At 43.5% G+C, this 11,402-nt stretch overlaps 1 long non-coding RNA gene across 1 annotated transcript; it reads left to right on the top strand.

Moving 5' to 3' along the window:
* Positions 1-832: 832 nt before the first annotated feature.
* LOC137384995 (uncharacterized) lies at positions 833-11,087 on the top strand. The gene is made up of 3 exons (XR_010977716.1): positions 833-920; positions 2,724-2,831; positions 9,302-11,087. It is a non-coding gene; the product is annotated as an uncharacterized lncRNA (long non-coding RNA).
* Positions 11,088-11,402: the final 315 nt, after the last annotated feature.

The following is an 11,402-nucleotide window of genomic DNA, read 5'->3' on the forward strand; positions in this document are numbered from 1 at the left end:
GGTCCCTCACAATGACAGTGTTTCTTCCAAGATTATTAATGCATTCTAATGCTAAATCTACTAATGTTGGCCCTTTGGTCCCAATTCACTGGTATCTGTGAAAGATCTAAGAAAGTTGATGCAACTTAATTAACACTAGCATATGTAATTGGGAAGAAGATAGATGACCATCAAATGTCCACTTTTCGGAATGTAGTAATTTATAGCACTCGAAAAGACTGTGGGTTAATCTGGCTGGTCCTAGTGTTTAGGTTATACCTTAACCCATAATACCTTCAGAGCAGTCCATCAAATTTCTCTCCAGATAGCACCCCAAGAGGCTCTGAGTCACCATAATCTATCAAGTGGCTCACCATTATTATTAATCTCTTGACTTCAGTCATGGTATGGATTTCCTGATATACAGTGGATCACTTTCAGCTCCAACAGTTCTTCTGGGTTCCTTCCCATTTGTTTAAGCTAATGCCCTAAACAATGAATGTCACCAATTTCTACAGCAGATGTTGTTTTCAGGAAATGTCTTTTTTGGTTTGCATGGAATATCCTGGAATTCTCCCAGGATGTGTAAATTCTATTTCTCACTTTGCTTTATCGGTGGTAAATCATAAGGACATAGGAACAGGAGTAGGTCACCTCGAGCCTGTTCCGCCATTGAATGAGGTCATGGTTGATCTGTAACCTAACTCCATACACCCACCTTTGCACCGTATCCCTTAATATCTTTGGTTAACAAAAATCTACCAATCTCAGATTTAAAATTAACAATTAACCCAGAATCAACTGCTGTTTGCAGAACAGAGTTCCTAACTTCTACCACCCTTTCCATGTAGAAGTGTTTTTGAACTTCACTTCTGAAAGGCCTGGCACGGGAGTTCCAGCCAATGGCTGGAATATCGGCATGGGACGGCCATCGCTACCAGGTCGGTGTTTATTCATTAATTGTAATGTCATTAGCATATTCAGATTAAGGCTCCACCGTCGAGCGGCAGGGGGGCTGCCCCAAGGCCTCGCTACCGCCAGTAAAATGCGGCGGAGCCTTTCCAATGTCAAGGCCCGTGACGGGCCTCTCCTGAAAGGATTTTCCAGGCGCACCCACTACAACCCCCGATATCAGAGGGCTGGTAAAATTCAGCCCTTCATTTCCTTCCCTCCAATTTTTCACTCACATTTATGTCACAGATTTTCTAAGATTCACCGAACTGTTGTAATGCTGTGTTTTTTCTGCTCTTGTTTTCCTTCATTATAACTGCTAAATTAAGCTTCAGTAAATTGAACTGAACTTCAGCTGGTGCTGCAGATATAGTTCAGAGAGAGAATGTCTCCTTGTATGATGCAGGGTAAAAGTAATTGTCAACAGGTGTTGCAGGGACAATTTGATTTTCATCTGATCAGGATGTGATTATTCACGGTTTGATGCTAGCTATCATGCAAATAATGTCAAATTAGGATTAAATGATCACATTACAAATGTGGCTTCAATGGTTGTTGAACACTGTTTCGAAACTTAAGTGATGAAAGTCATCACCCAGGGATACCCACTCCCAGTGAGGTTGCGGAAAGCTTTAGTGATTACTAATTTTATTCACTAGTCAAGGGGATTAAATTGTATAGCTCCCGAACACAGATGGGGGGATCGCGATGTGTGATTAACCCATCCCCATTCAAGGTAATACTGGCAGCATGCCAACTTCATATTGCCAGCTCGTCTGCATGATGGTTGCATGTCGTCAGCAGTAACCATGCTGCTCATGTGCTGCATGCATCAGCAGGATGCCCAAAATTGTAAATTGCTGGCACCACTTAAAGCTGGCCTGCACCTTTTAAAGGGGAGATGCATTGTGGCTGCAGCAGGTGCTGGCAGTCAGGTAGGAAGTGAAATTGACCTGGGAAACAATGAAGAATGGCACAACATGGGAGAGACTGGGCTCCAAGATTTTGGGACATTGCACTGGAGGCCTTGGTGCAGGAGGTGGAAATTAAGAGAGACATCCTGTATCCTCAGAGTTCCAGGAGGCCCTCCAGACACACTGTCAAAAGGCAGTGGCAGCAGATAGTAATGGAGGTCAAGGTCCGAGGAACTAGATGTAATGCTGCAAGAAGTTTAATAGGCTCACACAAGTGATCAACATCTGTGAATACATCTTCAAATACCAACTCCTACCAATTGCACCACTAGCCTCAGACACTGCTCAAATCAGCACACCCCCATCACTCACCGACCAGCAATCTCTATCAATCAGGACTCATAGCTAGCGTTCATATGATTCACTGCACCCTCACACACTTAGCCCAGCTGCCAGCCTCGCATTCTCATCTCTCAGGTTGCGCACATTGTCAGCTATTCAACTATGATAGTCACATCAGCCAAATAAATTGTATGACACTCATTTATACACTTGCCTCACTCTTGCAGGACAGAGTGGTGCACAACCAGAGGAAGCAGGAGATAACTAGACGGGGATAAAAGTACCTGTGTATCCTAAATCTTATGGTGCATATGGTGCTGGCCATTATTGACATGCCTATTGCTGAGCGGCAGGGCTGAAACCATTGAAAATGATGGTGTCCTCACACCTAATTCTTCTTTTCACATCCCACTTCATCTCCATCACACACTGTCTTCTGACTTACAAGTTGCAGATGGTGTAAACAAGCATCTCTTACTTCCCTCCCACTCCCCCACCACATAACACAACCTTAACCTTGTGCCTTTTTCCTTTCAGATACCCAAGAAGTGCAACCTGCCCAGGCAGTGAAGGAACACCAAGAAGACAATAATGATGAAAACATAGCATTGTTACTTGATTTCATACTAGCAGCCACCAGCTCAGGTACTGACACTTTGCATATCTTAGAGGATAGTTTAGAGGTGGGAGCTGCAAGTGTGGGCTGCAACCAGGGCAGAGGGAAAGGATAACACAGGTACTAGCTTGCCGGAGGGTGAGGTTGCACACTGGTTCAGCTACAGAGGAATCAGCTGGGGATTTCAAGGGGGCAGTCTGCAGAAGAATGCTGTTGGGTATGCACAACAAAATGCTTGGTGTATTGGAATCCTGCCAGATAACCTTTGGTCACTGTCAAGGAGTCTGGAGGAGTTCAGTGCCAATTTGGCATAGGGCTTTGTGCACAACTTGGAGCTACAAACATACTGGACGACTGAGGTGACTAAAGGCCTTCCTTTTCTTAACGATGATCACTGTGCAATTCACAATGCTATTGTTGAGGTACATGAAAATAGCAGTGATTCCTGTTTGCTTCATTAATAGCCCTGAAGGGGGTGGACAAACTTCCTGCAGCCATTATTACTTGCACAATTATGAACAGTAGCATATATTGCCCTTGCTATGGTGTCATTCGGAATTGCAGCTGCACTTTCGGTTGGCGAAAAAACCTGTTGTTCATAATTTCAGATTCTTTTGAATCTTGAGGAGTCTTCAACATGCAACCTGTCTTTACAATCTGGTGCAGCAAATTTATAAAACCTGGGATACTCAGGTAACAAATTTATAGAATTATATTGCCATTCTTTCACTGTCACTGGGTTAAAATCCTTCCCAACAGCACTGTTGGGTGTACCTACCAAACATGGACTGCAGCGATTCAAGAAGGCAGCTCACCACCACCTTCTCCAGGGCAATTAGGGATGGGCAATAAATGCTGGCCTAGCCAGCGACGCCCACATCCCATGAATACATAAATATTTTTTAAAAATTACTTCTCAGTTTGTTACTCAATCTTTGGTAATCTCAAGAAAGAAATATTGTGCTTACTTAAATACATTCAATTTAGTAGTTTCTGATTTTTAGAGGTGATTTCCCCTAGGTTCTCCCGACTATACCCAAGATACACTACATAGAACTGAATTACATTTTTGTGTCAGACACCCACCTCTGAAGGGAAACTGATTAAAGTTCAGATTTTCATGGGGGTGAGCCCTTAATTGATATGGAGATGGGTTTCCTGTCCACCTAGAGTCAGTGGAGGTGGGAGTGGAGGTGGATCAGATGAAGCGTGTGTCTCATTTAGACACCCATGGCACCCATCACTAAGGCTGCTGGTTGTCCTGAGGGAGAGATCTGCAGTTTGTGCCAAAGTCTTCCTCTGCATCAGAAGGAATCGAGATGTCACAGGAGAGCGGTAGGCCTGGTATCTGGGGCAGAGCAGACCTTCGCTTTATTGATGCCAATCTGGATCTAATGCTGGAGGGTGTGAAAGAGAGGAGGGAGGTCCTCTTCCCGAAGGGTTGCAGTCGGAAGCCACCTCATCATGCAGCAGGGGCACTTCTCTGTTCAGTGTAATCTCCCTCCACCTCCAATTTATCTTCCTCTCTGTTCTCTGTTCAGTGTAATCTCCCTCCACCTCCAATTTATCTTTTCTCTGTTCTCTGTTCAGTGTAATCTCCCTCCACCTCCAATTTATCTTCCTCTCTGCGCTATCTTGCTTTTACTGTTCCCCTGATGAGCTACCTCCTTCCAGAGCCTCACTGTCCTCAAGGTCTGGAGGACCATGTTATGGAGAGTGCAGCAGACCACCATAATGACCAAGACCCTTGCAAGAGGATATTGAAGGGCACCACCCGACCAGTCCAGGCACTGGAATTGCATCTTCAGAAGCCCGATGGCCTACTCAATAGTTGTTCTGTTGAGCAGGTGGTAATGGCTGTATTGCCTCTATGCCTGTGTCAGAGGCCCCCTAAAGGGATCAGTAACGACCTCTTCAAGGGATTTCCCTTGTCCCCTCAGATCCATCCACGCACTTATGGGTTGGAGTGTAGATCTGAGGCAGCTTGGATTGGTGGAGGATGAAGGAGTCATGGCAGCTGCACAAATGGAGGAAGCTCTTGTTATGATCACAAACCAGTTGGACATTGAGGGAGTGGAAGCCCTTCCTGTTGGATGAATCTCACTGGATGAACACTCGGTGCCTTGATGGCCACATGGGTGCAATCTATGATTCCCTGCACCTGGAGGAATCCAGCAATGGAGGTGAACTCCTATCCCTTCTGTCTCCACGAGGCTGCATCTGTCGTGAAATGGAAGTATTGTTCAGCTCAGGCAAAGAGGGCATCAGTGACCAGCGAGATGCTGTGGTGTGCAACTAATTTTGAAATGCCGATAAGGCTCACAACTGCTCTTTGGAAGGAGCCAGAAATGAAGAAGTTCAAGGCCACAGTGACTTTGACGACTACTTGCAGGGCATGGTAACCAGTACTGTGAGGTGTGAGGCCTTCGGTGATGAGGGCACAAATGTCTATGACCATCTTCCTAGTTATTTCCAGGTTGCTCTGTCTTCGATGATCAATCCTATGTTGAGAATTTGGCCTCTGTGCCTTCCAGCCCTTCTTTCCTCTCCTGTGCCCTCCTGATGCCCGGGGCTCTGACTTTCCTGTGAAGGATGTTGCCCCTCATCGCCACTGGGCCCAATATCTGACAGTTGTGCCCCCATTGCCAGCTGGAGCCTTGCTTCTGGACAGATGGCTTCCCAATTCTCCTTAGCAGCCTTGTCCACTGCTCTTCTTCCCTCACAATGTTAGGGGGCTGATGAGTGGCCACTCTCCCTGCCAACTGTGCAGTGCCAAGGGCACCCCCTTCACCATGTGCCCAGTCCTTCTTTGCCCTGCTGACCCTCTTATGGTGTCGGGGTGATGCCTGGGGCAGCCATGGCCGGCTCGCCACTTTTTACCCGCCTGCCTTCAGATAAACAGTTTCCGAAGCCGCGGGTAACATGTACAACCCTTTAAAAAGTTGAACTTGAATCCCTGACTTTTTTTTCCCAAAAATATACTTTATTCATAAAAATTTGCAAAAGTACATTACAAATAAGTCCAAAACAGTTCAAATTTCACATTTCGGGAAGTACAATAGAGATCAGATTTCTTCGATATACAAAACGTGAAGTGCCTCACAATTCTTGCCATTCCATTTTAAGTGCAATGTATATTGATATTACATAGCAAAAAATATTTTGGTGCATACAGCCCGACGGGTTTTACACAGGTTGCTGCCCCTTGGTTCACTATAGTGGGAGGACCTTACGGAGTGGCCTTTCCCCATTGAGCCTTTGCTGTGGCTGCCCCAAGCTTTAGTGTGTCCTGGGCCTTGGAATGTGAGAGTCAGCAACATTCGGTCGTGAACAACTATTTGCCACTTGATGTTTATCTTGGTGTGTGTCCCTCGGAACAGCCCGTATAGCACTGAGTCCTGTGTTACAGAGCTGCTCGGGATGAACCTTGACAATAACCACTGCATCTCTTTCCAGACCTGCTTTGCAAAGGCACATTTCAGAAGGAGTGGGCAACAGTCTCTTCCCCACCCTGCCACCCCGAAGGCAGCGTGCAGAGGCAGTGAGACTCCGGGCGTGCAGGAAGGATCTGACGGGGAGGGCCTTTCTCACCACCAGCCAAGCTACATCTTGGTGCCTGTTTGAATGTTCTGGAGATGAGGCATTCTGCCAAATGACTTTGACAGTCTGCTCAGGGAACCATCTAACAGGATCTACCATCTTCTTTTCCTGTAGGGCCTTGAGGACATTGTGTGCAGACCACTGCCTGATGGATTGGTGGTCAAAGGTTTTTCTGCACAAACTGAACCCTCGACAAGCTCTTAATGAGTTTCTCAACAGTGTTAATTGGCCTTAATTGGGAGGAGAGCAGGGTTCCTGTCCTGCCCTTTCCCCATCCTGGTGATTATTGCTGGCACCGGGATTGGCACCTTGCAAATTGACACATCGCACGGCTCCTACCACCCCGGTCCCCACCACCCACCACCCCCCGTCTCCATTCCCAACTTCAGCGGGTGCCAAAAATTCAGCCCAGAGTTGTTGCAAGTTAACTTCACTTCACCAGCATAACCTGAATCTGACAGAACAATTTTGTAAAGGTACATCGCTAATTCGTCGAGGATTTTATCTGCCTATGATTGATGCTGAGATTGCTACATATATCCTTAGTGCCAGTGGGTATTCATCCCGTATATCTCTGATTCAATCCAACTCTAGGATATCCTTTAGCTTGAAGCATCATCAATTTCCTGTCTGACCTGCATTTGCAATGACAATCAACAAGTCACAATGACAGACAATGCAATATATTGAATTCTGTTTTCTCAAATGGATATCTGTATACATCTATATACTTTGTTTGTTCTCACCAATGGATCTCCATCACAATCAGAAGTTTGGGAGGCAAAGAATACTAACCAAAAGTATTGTCTATTATGAAGTATTTGATTGATTCACCTTTCCCTACGCAAAGAACTATGGGATTTTCATGTTGAGATGATAAAAATATTTCATATCTAGAATTTATAGCTATATCTTCAAGCTTTTTGTTTATATTTCCTGTAAGGAAATGCTGAAAAATTGAGCGAATGAGAAATAAACTAACAGAGGGATACAGATATGTGAGTGAATTGTAACAATTCGCCGGCATTTCAAGTAAAAGTTCCAATGAGGAAATGTAGGAAGCTTGGAATGGTCATAAATAGACAAATTGAGAGTTACAGACATAACAGAATAACCACATTAGGACAGATATAAAGAGATAAATAGTGTAACAAAACAATGGATATGGAGATAAAAACAAGAAATGCTGGAAATACTCAGCAGGTCTGGCAGCATCTGCAGAGAGAGAAGCAGAGTTAACATTTCAGGTCAGTGACCCTTCATCAGAACTGACAAATATTAGAAATGTTTTAAGCAAGTAAAGCAGGGGTGGGGCAAGTGATAACAAAAGAGATGTTGATAGGACAAGGTCACAGAGAATAACTGACCAGAAAGTCATGGAACAAAGGCAAACAGTATGTTCATGGTGTGAATTAGAATTAGAACATTACAGCGCAGTACAGGCCCTTCGGCCCTCGATGTTGCGCCGACCTGTGAAACCATCTGACCTACACTATTCCATTTTCATCCATATGTCTATCCAATGACCACTTAAATGCCCTTAAAGTTGGCGAGTCTACTACTGTTGCAGGCAGGGCGTTCCACGCCCCTACTACTCTCTGAGTAAAGAAACTACCTCTGACATCTGTCCTATATCTATCACCCCTCAACTTAAAGCTATGTCCGCTCGTGTTTGCCATCACCATCTGAGGAAAAAGACTCTCACTATCCACCCTATCTAACCCTCTGATTATATTATGGTGAAAGACAAAGCATTAGAACAGAGAGGGTGTCAATTGACCGTAAAATGAACAGCCCCGGCATTCCGAAGGGATCATTCCCTCCGTGCCCCTCCCTTCCCCTGTCAGCATTCCGAAGGGATCGTTCCCTCCGCGACACCCTCGTCCACTCCTTCATTATCCCCACCACCTCGTGCCCTTCCCACGGCACTTTCCCCTGCAATTGCAGGAGGTGTAATACCTGCCTATTTACCTCCTCTCTCCTCACTATCCAAGGCCCCAAGCACTCCTTTCAGGTGAAGCTGCAATTTACTTGTACTTCTTTCAATTTAGTATACCGTATTCACTGTTCACAATGTGGTCTCCTCTACATTGGGACCAAATGCAGATTGGCTGACCCTTTTGAGGAACACCTCCGCTCAGTCCGTAAGCATGACCCTCAGCTTCTGGTTGCTCACCATTTCAACTCCACCCCCCACCCCGCCCCATGCTCTCATGCTCACATCTCTGTCCTGGGATTGCTGCAGTGTTCCAGCAAACATCAATGCAAGCTCAAGGAACAGCATCTCATTTACCGATTAGGCACACTACAGCCTGCCGGACTGAACATTGAGTTCAATAATTTCAGAGCATGACGGGCCCCCATTTTTATTTTTAGTTATTTTTTATTTTTTATTTGTTTATTTTATTTTAGTTTGTTTAGTTTGTTTCTACTGTGCCTACCCACTGTTTTTTTTAATTAAAGTTTGTGCTTGGAGCCAGGGCTGTTCATTTTACAGTCAATTGACACCCTCTCTGTTCTAATGCTTTGTCTTTCACCACACCTTTAACATACAGTTTGCCTTTGTTCCATGACCTTCTGGTCAATTATTCTCTGTGACCTTGTCCTATCAACACCTCTTTTGTTATCGTGTGCCCCATCCCCACTTTACTTGCTTAAAACCTTTTACATTTTAAATATTTGTCAGTTCTGATGTAGGGTCACTGACCTGAAACGTTAACTCTGCTTCTCTCTCCATAGATGCTGCCAGACCTGCCGAGTATTTCCAGCATTTCTTATTTTTATTTCACATTTCCAGCATCTGCAGTATTTTGCTTTTATTTTAATGGATATGGAGAGTTATATTGAACTGTAGCACCTAAATTGATTATTAATTCCAGCATTTCTTTCTAAAATATAGTGGTGAAAAGAGAAAATGGAAACTTGTAGAGTGTTTCACCAAGCTGGAAGGAAGCACGAATCTAAGTCCATGCTGGAAGAAGTGTTATGTCCTTTTATTGGGAGGAAGATGTTGGTCAAAGTCATTACTTGCTTTCATACGAATCCTATACAATCATTTACTTTATGCTGACTACTTGTATAAAGATTGGGCACTGAAATCATTTGGTAGAACTTGTTGTCAATTCTCTGCTCCTCATCATAGTACAGTAAATACAATTAGATGAAGATACTTTGGATGACTGCAAATGTTGTGGATTGGCCACCGATTATAGGAACTTGCAGATTTGCACATCCATTGAAGTAAATATTGATATCGATTCACACTGAGATTGATTACGTTAGTTTAGATGAGCTATGGTCCTTTCAAAGATCTGTGCAAGTGCTGCTTGTTGGACGTATGAATCAGAATCTTGGCAAACCCTCCCTGATGCTATCAGCACAAGAACTGTAGCAGTTCAAAGCCAAAGTCTTTGTTGATATTCTTCCATATGGCAAGTGGACTTTATCCTTGCTTTCATAACAAGTTTAGAATATAAAATGACATCCACATTTTATGATACAGCACTGAAATGTTTTCAATATTGGTCTGAGATGGCCCCAAGAACTCCTTTCTCCACAATATTGAAGCTGACGGCTGAGATATTGCCATGCATTTCTGTTGGCACCATGTGTGAAAATAGTCCTGGTCAGTATATCTCCTCTCATGTGTGGAATGCAGATTTGCATTCAACGCATTGCTTTGTTTTAATTTTTGTTTGCAAACCAACGTGAAAAATGTATTAGGGAAAAGAAAAAGAAAAGGGACAAAGTTGTGAGTCTGTCGTCCTTTGAACTCCGCTGGTAATTGCTTTTCAACATGTCCGCCCCTTCACAAGATTTTTGTGGGTCTGCATACAATACTTTCATACCGTACAAGTTTCTTACATGTAAAAAGACAATACAAAAGATCTGAAAAGAGACCATGCTACAGTTAAGTGATTTTGTCAACCTATCAACTTCAGTACATGAAATGGGAAAACTGACTTTTTCTTTGCTGGTTAAAGCTATTTTTGACTCTCAACATCAGCTGTGATCTGCCTATCAGGCCCTGCAGTGTAGTTTGTTGTTCCTGACTTTGTTAGCAGCAGTATTACTTGGATGTGATCTGACAATGTGAACAGGAGATGGTTACCCTCATGAGAAACATATCACCTTAAGCCATCAGAAATAATATATTCATTAAGGGGCTCATGCCAGTTTTGGCATTGTTATGTTAATGCGCTTTTGATATGCCTCCAAAAATCTAATTTTCAAATACAGCTTATTGAAATATGAGACTACAACATGTTGAGTTGTGGGAATTATTTGTATCTGCTTTATTGTTTTGTTATTTAATGGGTAGTAAAGGTGTTTTAAAAAGTTAGAAGAACTTTGCCTATTCTGGGAATTATTATAATTACTGTAAGTAACAAATGAGTAATGTATAAGTAAAGATAGACAAGGCCTCGAAATTCCTTTCTTTTTGTCTGCTTTACCATTTCATTAGTGGCCAGTTGGCCATCAGGGTACTGCTTAGACTCAGTGTGTTCATTTGTATTAATAAGTAAATCCCAGTGTCATGAGACCAGGTAGCAATATTTTGCCTTTCCTATTACAACTGAAAATACATTTTCATTCACTTTTAACCATTAACTGTTATAGACTTGATGATATGGTTCTGCTGAGCTGTGTCAGAGTAAAAGAAATGAATTGGCTTTTGAACCAAAAAGAACCACATTAAACTGATTTTAATTGTACAATGTGTGCATGTCTTTAGTTGTAGAATTGAATATTGGGTTGAGATTCTTCTACACACTCCTGCCTGAAATCAGGTGGCAACATGGCCGAGAATACAATTAAATTCAGTGGTGAGGACTACCCTACCACTACCTCACCATCACAACAAGAATTTGCAAACCCTGCCCCCACTCAAATCACTGTTGTCTGTTCTTTCCCTGCTTGCTGCCTGAAAATGGTGGAATGGGGCAGGGGCTGGATTTCTATCATGTAGCTTTAATTATTGCTACTTCCCAGAGCTGCTA

Source organism: Heterodontus francisci, chromosome 27 (genome assembly GCF_036365525.1).
Source record: "Heterodontus francisci isolate sHetFra1 chromosome 27, sHetFra1.hap1, whole genome shotgun sequence".
NCBI lineage: Eukaryota > Metazoa > Chordata > Chondrichthyes > Heterodontiformes > Heterodontidae > Heterodontus > Heterodontus francisci.